Consider the following 12,408-nt stretch of genomic DNA (forward strand, 5'->3'; position numbering starts at 1 on the left):
TTCAGCTTTGTTATCTGCCTAGCTGACACATTCCCTTTGAAGTACCCATTAAAGTAACTGGTACTCATTTCTTCTTGGCTCCTCTCTCAGCTACCTCATCCTCTTCCCTAGCCTGAATATAGTTTTTGGCAATCACTCGCCAATTCTAACGTATCTTAATAAAGCATACCATATATGCACACAGCACTGATGTTTATAATAATCCCTACCATAGAAGAAGAAGAAGAAGAAGAAGAAGAAGAAGAGTTGGCTTTTATATGCCGCCTTTCTCTACCACTTAAGGAAGAATCAAACTGGCTTACAATCACCTTCCCTTCCCCTCCCCACAACAGACACCCTGTGAGTTAGGTGAGGCTGAGAGAGCTCTAAGAGAGCTGTGACTAGCCCAAGGTCACCCAGCTGGCTTCATGTGTAGGAGTGGGGAAACAAAGCCAGTTCACCAGATTAGCCTCCGCCGCTCATGTGGAGGAGTGGAGAATCAAACCCGGTTCTCCAGATCAGAGTCCACCACTCTTAAGCACTACACCACTACATCACAAAATATATATGTTCTCATACTATTTTCTCATACTATCAACAGCATTGCTTGTTAGAAACTCTGCAGAATGGATGAGCCACAAAAGCACGCCACCGTTTCCCCCTCTTGAATTGGCCGCCGGCCTCCTCCCAAATAAAGTTTCTATAGAGACGAACAATGAACAAGAAGCTTTGAATACAAGGCTAGAAATAATTTGAGCCACAATTTCAAAGGCAAGATAATCGATTTGGTGGCATTCCAAGCCCCTTCTGCTCCACCGACACCAAGGACAATGTTTAGTTATAGATTAATAATTCAGAGTACAAATAGTTCCGAGCCAATTTGTGGAAAAAACATAAAACCGCAATATTCAACAAACCGGAGGGCAAAGGCCAGGCTGCATTTACTAATCATTCTCAGAGTTACATCTTTCTCCCCCCCCCCTTTGAAAGTGATGACACAAACTATTCTTCATAAGCAGCTGAACTTTGCAACACAAATATCAAGGTGAATCGCTCTGAATCATACCGACTGCAAAGAATAATGAAGTGTAAACTTCGTTATGGTACGTACAGTTCCCAAACAAGACGGGTGACCAAAAAAATCACATGCGTTTGGTCAACAGGAAAATGAACATTATGATCTTTCGGGAACAATCGGGAACTGCTTTTGCTCCAAAGAGGGCACCTGAGCTACCGTTGTCTTTATGGGGTTGCAAAATGCAAAGAAAAAACAAACACACTGAGAAGGGATCTGTCCAAAAGAACAAATTATTCTGCATATCCAGACTGGGCTGGCATCAGCATACCCCAAAGTGGGGCAGCTGCCAGGGCCCAGGCCTTCAGGTGGGCCCCCTGCCACACACCATGCATCTTCCCTGCTACCCACTTACCCTTCACCCACCTTTCTTGCAAGCAGCAGTGTGTGTGAACAAGATCTTGGGGTACGGGTGGACCGTAAGTTAAACGTGAGCAGCCAGTGATGCAGCGCCAAAAAAAAAGAAAAGCAAATGCGATCTTGGGGTGCATCAGCAGAGGCATAACACCCAAATCGCAAGATGTCATAGCTCCGCTGTACACTGCATTAGTCAGGCCGCATCTGGAATATTGTGTGCAGTTCTGGAGGCCTCACTTCAAAAAGGATCCGGACAGAATCGAGTGGGTGCAGAGGAGAGCGACGTGGATGATCAGGGGCCTGGAGACCAAGCCCTATGAGGAAAGGCTGAGGGACTTGGGAATATTCAGTCTGGAGAAGAGGAGGTTGAGGGGGACATGATAACTCTCTTGAAGTATTTGAAGGGCTGTCACTTAGAGGAGGGCAGGGAGCTGTTCCTGTTGGTAGCAGAGAATAGGACTCACAATAATGGGTTTAAATTGTAAGCAGGGAGGTACCGGCTGGATATTAGGAAAACTTTTTTTGCAGTAAGAGTTGTTTGACAGTGGAATCAGCTACCGAGGGAGGTGGTGAGCTCCCCCTCACTGGCAGTTTTTAAACTGAGGCTGGACAAGCACTTGTCAGGGATGCTCTAGGCTTGGGTTTCTCCCCACCCACTTCCTTTCAGATAGCTCCATTTTTCGTTTTTTGTTCTTAAAATGCTTTTTTAATGTGGCAATTTGGTTTTTTTTGGGGGGGGGCTTTTCTCTCACTACAGCCAATTACAAAGAATCATTTCAAGGGGCAAGGACTGAAATGCTTCTTGATTTGAGCTTGGAGACTGCTGGTGCATAGACTCCAAACAGGAAAATGTGGGTCCATCAAGCAATGAACCGCAGGTAAAACTCCCCTGCATAAATGACCAGAGACTGTGCTCTCTACCCCATCCTGAAGAAATCAGCCCCTGGTGCACTAAACAGCAGATCTTCACTACTTTTTAAAATTGGTTGTAAGTTCCTCAGAGGACCTTGGATGTATGCCAGAATTTCCAAAGAGATTTAGTTAGAATCATAGAGTTGGAAGGACCAGCACAGGAAATTCACAACTACTTCCTCCCCACACAGCCCAGTGACCCCTATTCCATGCCCAGAAGATGGCCAAGATGCCCTCCTTCTCATGATCTGCCAAATTCATAGAATCAGCATTACTGACAGATGGCTATCTAACCTCTTCTTAAAAACCTCCAGGGAAGGAGAGCGCACCACCTCCCGAGGAAGCCTGTTCCACTGAGCCCTTACTGAGCTGGAAGCCCCCCCCCCCGGACCTTCTTGACTCCCCCACACCTCTCCCATGTTATCGCTGAGTAATCAGTGCTGTCGGCATTCACGCATTTTGCAGCATATAAGATTTTTGTGCGGGTGGGGAGAGACACAAAATCATGACCTTTTCAAATTCATAGAGAGGAATGAATTGAACGTGGCGTTGCTCAAGGGGAGTCATTCATTAATCATAAACAAAACATGTCTGGCGTGGAGGACACATGACCCCCTCATGTAAAAAGTTAAACGGTTACACAAGCTTGTGAAATTTGGTATTAACTATATTATGTTTTTTTAATGGAAATTTCTGAGAATTGGGGTTTTTTTCAAAGGGTTTTTCAGCGCTCTTATCTATGAGCAACATTTAGGGAAAAAAGGATTCTGCAGGATCAGAATATCCTTTGGAAGAAGTTGTGATGTCCTTTGGGGAAAAAATCACCGTTTTTCTTGGCGTAATTTAGAAATGCAGTTAAAAGTATTTTAAAGGCCTTCAGAATAAAGGAAACCCGGAAGGTGCTTTTCCGTAAGTGACAAAAATGCTCCATGTACATCAAGTCATTCATTCTCATAGGTGTAGCATCAACAGTGGACTGCAGCATGATTGGACTACCATGTTTATGTGTGTACCAACAATCACAGCCAGTTCTATCCCCCCTCCCAGTATATCCAGCCAATAGAGAAATCAACTAGAGATTGATGGATTTCAGATGATTTCAACATCTGGGAAGGTTGTTTTCGAACCACAATGCAGTTAAGAGTGGCAGACTCTAATCTGGGTTCGATTCCCCACTCTTCCACATGAAGCCTGCCGGGTGACCTTGGGCCAGTCACGGTTCTCTCAGAACTCTCTCAGCCTACACGGAGGCGGGCAATGGCACACCACCTCTGAACGTCCCTTGCCTTGAACACCCAACGGTGTTGCCATAAGTCAGCTGTGACTTGAGGGTGCGCAGACGCACACTAGGGTTGCCAACCTCCAGGTACTAGCTGGAGATCACAAATTATTACAACTGATCTCCAGCCGACAGAGATCAGTTCACCTGGAGAAAAGAGCCTCTTTGGCCATTGGACTCCATGGCATTGAAGTTCCTCCCCAAACCCCGCCCTCCTCAGGCTCCACCCCCAAAACCTCCTGTTGGTGGCAAAGAGGGACCTACCAACTCTTACACACACATACGCACAAACAATTCCACTCTACCCCCTCTACCCTCATTTCTGTAGTCCTGGCCAGGTGTACCGTCTTTCCTACCTCCTTCAAAGAAGAATTACAAGCCCCAGAAGACTGTCAGGATGTATATTTCCCCCCCACCCACCAACCAGCCCCCCCTCCAACCTCCCACCCGTTAATAATTAGCTCTATAATCCGCAAGCCATACGATATGTTCATCACAAAGCAATGTTACCTCCATGTAGCACATACAAAACAATCCGAGTAGAGACTTAAAAAAAGAAGAAAGGAACAGATAACCTCAAACATTAATCGCAGAAAAATCTGTTAAAATCAAAGCATTCCCCCCTCCTCCCAGTTTTTTTCCCATAATAGCCTTTCATTCTTTATGATTTTGTCTTTGAAAGCTCCTTCAGGAGATGACAGTCGATATTGTTCTTCTATCCTGTTGGAGACAGCGTCGGGGAGGGAGGGAGGCAAGAAAAGGCATTGTACAGATTCTCTTCCCTGCAACATGATTTTTTATAATTAATATATACAACTGTGCAGAGCAAGGTACGTTGTAATGAAGTGCAATTAAGAGGTGTTTGTTCCTGTCCCACACAGACAATGACTATAATTTCCTTGGCTGTTTAGAAGTCACCCGTTATCATTACATTTCATGCTTCTCTTTCCTGCTTTTTACAAAAGAAATGGTGCACCTGATTTTGTTTATTTTCAATTAAAATACCAAACAAACACACGTTTAGGGGAGTAAAGAAAGGGAAAAAATCAGATATTTAGGTACCATCAACTTTTAATTACAGCCCTTAGCTGTTGCTAATCTCTTTCACTAATCACATTTCATTTTGTGCATCGGTTGGGATGGATCCACATGACCAATGGAGTTGATTGTATTATTTTTTACTCATATATTCTGGGGTACCATTTAGTCAGGAGCAGAGGCATGATCCTTGGCTTTGATGAGCCAGCATGGTGTAGTGGTTAAGAGCGGTGGACTCTGATCTGGAGAACCAGGTTTGATTCCCTACTCCTCCACATGAACAGCAGGCACTGTTTGGAGAGAAAGTTGACATATAAAAACAAACTACTACTCTCCTCCTCTTCCTCGTCCTCCTCCTCCTTCTTCCTTGTTTCACACCATCGGTGGGTATGCTGGGGGAGCATTTGCATTTCTGACCAGCTGACTGGTTCTATGTGCTGAATGACTGGCTAAGAAAGATCAATGAAATGGACATGTAGAGTTGTTGTGCATGTCAAACGCACAAATCCCTTTTAACCCCTTTGATTTACATCAGTAGCTGTTTATAACTTACTTAAATGATATTGTGTAAACAGCCAAAAGTCCACAAGCAGCATCATAATAATATATCCCCCCAAATTAACCCTTTTTACACTGAATTACTCTGGAGAGTATTTACCTCAATTTAACATCATACTTTTACAAGAAACTTGGACAACAGAGTTGGTTTTTATATGCCAGCTTTCTCTACCACTTAAGGAAGAATCAAACTGTCTTACAATCACCTTCCCTTGCCCTCTCCACAACAGGCACCTTGTGAAGTAGGTGGGGCTGAGGGAGTTCGGAGAGAACTAGCCCAAGGTCACACAGCTGTAGGGTTGCCAACCTCCAGGTACTAGCTGGAGATCTCCTGCTGTTACAACTGATCTCCAGCCGATAAAGATCAGTTCACCTGGAGAAAATGGCCGCTTTGGCAATTGGACTCTATGGCATTGAAGTCCCTCCCTTCCCCAAACCCTGCCCTCCTCAGGATACGTCCCAAAAACCTCCCACCAGTGGCGAAGAGGGACCTGGAAACCCTACCCAGCTGGCTCACCAGATTAGCATCCGCCACTCATATGGAGGAGTGGGGAATTGAACCTGGTTCTCCATATCAGAGTCCACTACTCCAAACCACCGGTCTTAACCACCACACCACGCTGGCTCTCATATACATTTTGACTTGCTTCTCCCAGGCGAGAGTCAAAGTCCCCACCCCGGAGCAGCACAGCAGGGGGGTTCCTTTAAAAAAGGAGAGATTGGTGTGTGGAGAAAGGAAGGAGGAGATCACAATTATCCCCCATTTTAGTGACACGTCGGGAATAGTCACTCCAGACAAAGAAGCCTAGAGCTGTATGAAAGTTGCCATATCTCCCCTTTAGACAGCCCTAAAAATACCTGCCTGAAGTGGCAGGTTTGAAACCTTCCCCGTGCGCTGTTCGCCAAAGCTTTCCCGCTGGGCGCTCACGACAGCGCTGAATCATTTGCTGTACATTGTCTAGCAAATGCCTGGTTATCAGCGACAGGAAGAGGACAAAGCGCTCCTCTGGAAAGAACAAGCGGATCCTTGCGAAAAAGCAGAGGAGAGTTTGGACCCTTAAAATCCTGTTCAGTAGGAGTAGGGTTACCAGGTACCTCTTTGCCACGGGCGGGAGGTTTTTGGGGTGGAGCCTGAGGAGGGCGGGGTTTGGGAAGGGGAGGGACTTCAGCGCCATATTGCCGAAGGGGAAGGGAGGGACTTCATTGCCAATTGCCAAAGCGGCCAGTTGTAATAAATAGCTGGAGATCTCCAGCTCGTACCTGGAGGTTGGCAACCCTATGTAGGAGGGATCAGAAGTTGTTGGGTTTCCACTCATGGAAGTTGTCACTTCACAAGAGCAAGGGGAGACAGGGAGGTTAGGGAATAGGGATCCTGGTGGCAGCATCTGTAGTGGGTCCGGCTATGGTTGCTAGGGTTACCAGGTACCTCTTCGCTACCGGTGGGAGGTTTTTGGGGTGGAGGAGGGCAGGGTTTGGGGAGAGGAGGGACTTCAATGCCATAGAGTTCAATGACCAAAGTGGCCATTTTCTCCAGGGGAACTGATCTCTGTCTGACGGAGATCCATTGTAATAGCAGGAGATTTTCAGCTACTACCTGGAGGTGGCAACCCTAATGATTGATAGGTACATATGAAGCAGCCTTATACTGAACCGGATCCAAGGTGCATCAAGATCAGTACCCTCTACTCTGACTGGTAGCAGCTCTTTCTCATCCCCTACTACTTGATCCTATTAATCGGAGATGCTGGGGATTGAACCTGGGATCTTCAGAATGCCAAACTAGGGGTTCCAACGTCCAGGTGGTAGCTAGAGATCTCCTGGGATTTCATCTCCTGGGATTACAACTGATCTCCAGGTGACAGAGATCAGTTCACCTGGATAAAACGGCCGCTTAGGAGGGTGGACTCTATGGCATTATGCCCCATTGAAGCCCCTCCCCTCCCTAAACCCCTCCCTCCTCAGGCTCCACCCCCAATTTTCCAGGTATTTCCCAACCCCTATCCAGATGCTCTCCTACTGAGCCGCCGTGTAAATCAGTAGTAAAAAGGGCAATTTGTATCCTACTTATAGTGGTAAAAACATGAAATCTTAACAGGATTTCACCTAGCTTGTCAATCATTACATTCAATATTAAGTGGGGTGGGGGAAATCAAACAGCAAACTTCGAGAAGGAATATTGAGAAGGACAGAGTTAAAGGAGAAATATGGCTTTGGATTTTGATGCCATCTCTGTCGGCTGCCAGCAATGATTGGTGTGTGGATCTTCTTGACAGTTAAAAACAACAACAACTGATGGGCAAAAGGAGAAGGGAAAAATCTTCTAGCCTTCAAACACTAAATTATTCACTTTAATTGATGCAAATGTGTAATGCATAACCAACGTATAACATGAGCTACCGAACAGGTGTATTTGATGGATGCCAACTTGAGAAGGTTGAATTCTAGCCTCGTGCCGACGGAATGGGAACAGCCAACTTCTTTCTTCACTTAAGAGAAGTGGTTGCACGTTCCAGGAAACAACGGCCAACTCCCCCTGCCCTACAAATGTAACCGAAGAGTGTTAGATGATACGTCCCTTACATCATCGTTCCTCCGCCCCCATGACCTGTGATCTCCTGGGTTCAAATGTTACTGGAGTGGTGTGGAAAGCGATGACACAGAAGCCTTATAATGTAACGCTCGGCCCAAGCAAGAATTACACAAGGGCAAGCCTGGGTTTCACACATTACGCAAGGCCAAATTGGGGTTCGCTGTTGAGCTCAGAGGGGAGCGGAGCCCGATCACTCTGCAAAGTGCGTATCCACGATGTTTGCAAATACAACTTGGTTCCCGTTTGTCACACATTTGTAGGTGTGCATCCCAAAGGGCTTCTAACCTGGGTGGCCCAGGCTAACCTGATGTCATCAGATCTCAGAAGGTAAGCAGGGTCAGCCCTGGTTAGTATTTGGATTAGGGACCACCAAGGAAGTCCAGGGTCACTGTGCAGAGGCAGGCAATGACAAATGACCTCCGAACGTCTGTTGCCCTGACCTGGATGGCCAGGCTATCCTGATCTTGTCAGATCTCGAAAGTTAAGCAGGGTCAGCCCTGGTTAATACTTGGATGGCAGACCACAAAGGAGGTTCAGGGGATGCAAAAGCAGTCAATGACAAACCACCTCTGTGTGTCTCTTGCCTTGAAAACCCTATGGGGTTGCCATAAAACGGTTGTGACTCAAGTGCAAAAAATAACAACAAAGGAATTATGTATAAATCTGAGAAGTGTGATGGGTGTGATCCAGATCCAAGACATGAGAGGTGACAGCCACGATTATCATGACCCTAGTGAACAGTTTTTGACCATTAACTTAATCTGGCCAAATAGAGAGGATCCCCCCCAAAAAATCACAAAAAGGTATTTTCAGATATGATGCAGACCACATGCTTCATTTTCAATTAACTCTCTCTTCAGCATTTACAAGTGTTCAATATCTGTTAAAAATGCATGAGAATCCAAAGGATAGTAAAGTCAAGAAAAGGTTTGTGTCAAGGTTTTTCAGAACTATGCATGTGCAAAATTGAAGTGGATCCAAATAGGTTGGCAGCCATTAATGTTGCTAAGGATGGACCCTGAATAGTCACATTCCTCATTAATGCTGCTATTACAACTGATCTCCAGCCAATAGAGTTCAGTTCACCTGGAGAAAGGGCCGCTTTGGCAATTGGACTCTATGACATTGAAGTCCCTCCCTTCCCCAAACCCCAACCTCCTCAGGCTCCTCCCCAGAAACCTCCCATCGGTGGCGAAGAGGGACCTGGCAACCCTGCCCCTCAGTTATGTTTAAAAGGCTGGCATCCCATGCTGACAGCAACAGACCTAAATTCAAATTAATTTCAGGTGAACTGAAGTAAGAACCGAGTTATCCCAGGACAGACATGGATAGGGTTGCCAACCACAAAGAATTAGCTGGAGATCTCCTGCTATTACAACTGATCTCCAGCCGATAGAGATCAGTTCCCCTGGAGAAAATGGCCACTTTGGCTATTGAACTCTATGGCATTGAAGTCCCGCCCCTCCTCAAACCCCGCCCTCCTCAGGTTCCATCCCAAAAATATCTAGGTATTTCCAATCCCGGAGCTGGCAAGTGGCAACCCTATCCATAGCCAATGTCATGGTACCGAGCTCAGTTTCTGTCTAAGTGGAGCGCTTGGAAACTTGCTGCACGTCTTTCTATCTCTGTTTCCCTCTGGGATTTCTTTGCTTCCTCTACTCACAACTGAATGCTGAAACAGCATCATTGCTTCACAGAGAGCTCCGCCCCAAAATACCTCCCACTGGTGGCAAAGAGGGACCTGGCAACCCTAGAGCTGAATGTGCTTTCCCATAAAGCCAGTGTACAGTGCAGTCCTAAGAAGAGTTCCTTCTAACTTTGCCAACCACAAGGTACTAGGTGGAGATCTCCTGCTATTACAACAGATCTCCAGCCGATGGAGATCAGTTCACCTGGAGAAAAGGGCCACCTTGGCAATTGGACTCTATGGCATTGAAGCCCCGCCCCAAGCCTCTCCCTCCTCAAGCTCCGCCCCAAAAACCTCCCGCCGGTGGGAAAGAGGGACCTGGCAACCCTAGACATCGAAGTTGTGGATTGGTAGCTTTGCTAGCTCCAGTTTGGAAAATACCTGGAGATTTTGGGGGTGAAGTCTGAGAAGGATGGAGTTTGGGGAGGGGAGGGACTTCAGTGGGGTATAATGCCATAGAGTCCACCTTCCAAAGTGGTCATTTTCTCCAGGTGAACTAACCCCTGTCGCCTGGAGGTCACCTGTAATAGTGGGAGATCTCCAGCCACCACCTGGAGGCTGGCAACCCTAAGGATCAGCCTAATCCTTTTAAAAAGCCCTCTAGGTTAGACATCATTCCCACAATTGTGAGAGCACCCATCTATCTGTAAGAACACATCTATTTCCCTCTATTTATTAAAATGGCATTTGCTTAACACTGTGTTTGGGTGGGTCAGCCAGACCTGAATTTACACAGTTTATGCCTGCTTTGCTTTATTCAGTTCCCCCCACATAAATATGCCTCAACATTAATTGCTTCGCAGCCAGCCAAACAAGAACTTCACCCCCCAAAAGCCCTCTCTGAGCTGGTTTTGCATATGTGTGTGTTGACTCATGCAATCCTCTGGCTGAGACGGAGCCTGAATATCTTTCTGAGCCTTGGCAAGACAAGGAGGATTCCACGGAGAGGCTTCGGAGAACGTTGCCAAGCTTTGCCAAATGACTATCCTCCCCGAGACGAGAGGAGGCGGCTTCACCTTGGCTTTGCAACAGCATTCGAGCCAATTTGAAACACCTGCTTTTATGAAGGGGAGTTGCGGAGGAAAAAGTGTTTCTCAAAATAGAGGTCTGAAGAGAGACAGCAGAGAAGAGAAACCAGGGCATAGTGATCCCCTTGCGTCATCCTTACCCGGCAGAGGTGCCAACGTCGCGGGGCTCCTTTCAGGGTAAAGCCTGCTGTTTTCTCAAAGAAAAGCTAGCGACAACCCTCCACTAGGGTTGCCAACTTCCAGGTAGTTGTAAAGCCACACAAGGGGATAAAAATGCTGTGTTACATAAGCACAACAAAAAATGCAGCAAAATTAGGCTAACAATCAGGTAACTGCAATAAGTGCAAATTGAATATATTATCAGGTAAATACTATTAATAATAATTACTATGATACGATATGACATTCTCACATCTTGAATACATCAAACAATGTTGCCATGACTCGAATAACAAGAGGACCTCACAGAAGTCCTAAATATAAGTAACTTTTTTAAGTTGGTCTTGAAAGCTTAGTCAACCGTCCAATGTTGTTAAATACACAGTCTTGTGCTTAACAAGTTAAGTCCATCCTTCATTCTCTTCCTCTTACAGGCATCCGGTATTTCCACCTGTTTCGATAATTCTTCTTCAAGAAACACGATGGACCTCATATAAAAACAGACCTCATTCTTGCTGGTTCTTATGAAAAGATAGAACTCATAGGGCATAGTGATCCCCTTGCGCCATCCTTACCCGGCAGAGGTGCCAACATTATGGGGCTCCTTTCAGAGTAAACCCTGCTATTTTCTCAAAGGAAAGCTACAGACAACCCTCAGCTAGGATTGCCAACCTCCAGGTGGTGTCTGGAGATCTCCCGCCATTACAACTGATCTCCAGGCGACAGAGGTCAGTTCCCCTGGACAAAATGGCCACTTTGGAAGGTGAACTCTATGGCATTATACCCCAGTGAAGTCCCTCCTCTTTCCAAACCCTGCTCCCCTCAGGCTCCACCCCTAAATCCCCAGGTATTTCCCAACCTGGAGCTGGCAACCCTACCTTCAGCACAAAATATGATTAAGAACCCAAGAAAAACTCTGCAGGGTCAGATGGGGCTAGCTCGAAGAAGAAGAGTTGGTTTTTATATGCCGACTTTCTCTACCACTTAAGGAAGAATCAAACTGGCTTACAATTCCCTTCCCCCCCCCCAAACAGACACCCTGTGATGTAGGTGGGGCTGAGAGAGCTCTAAGAGAACTATGACTAGCCTAAGGTCACCCAGACAGCTTTATGTGCGAAAGTGGGGAAAACAAACCTGGTTCACCGGATTAGCATCCACCATTCATGTGGAGGAGTGGGGAATCAAACCCGGTTCTCCAGATTAGAGTCCACTGCTCCAAACCACCGCTCTTAACCACTACACCATGCTGGCACTTTGCTACCCCAAACATCCCCTCGAGTGCACCCCATGAAGCTGATGAGCAACAGATTCAGAATGGTAGTGTTTCATTACTCAATGGGTGACTAAAATGTGGAATTCGCTGCCAGAGGATGTAGTGATGGCCACAAGCACAGGTGGCGTTAAAAGGGAGTCAAACAGAATCACAGAGAAGAAGTCCATCAGTGGCTAATAGTCATGGTGACTAGGGTTGAAAGCCTCCAGGTGATTGCTGGAGATTTCCCATGATTACAAGTGATCTCTAGCCAATAGAGATCAGCTCACCTGGAGAAAATGGCCGCTATGGCAATTGGACTCTATGGCATTCAAGTCCCTCCCCTTCCAAACCCCACCCTCCTCTGGCTCCTTCCCCCAAATCTCCAGCAATTTCCCAACGCAGAGCTAACAACCCTAATGGTGGCTAAAGGGAGCCTACATGATCAGAGGCAGTAAACCTGTGAATACCGGTGCTAGGAGGTAACATTGGAG

This window comes from Euleptes europaea, chromosome 17, assembly GCF_029931775.1.
Source record: "Euleptes europaea isolate rEulEur1 chromosome 17, rEulEur1.hap1, whole genome shotgun sequence".
NCBI classification, from domain to species: Eukaryota; Metazoa; Chordata; class Lepidosauria; order Squamata; family Sphaerodactylidae; genus Euleptes; species Euleptes europaea.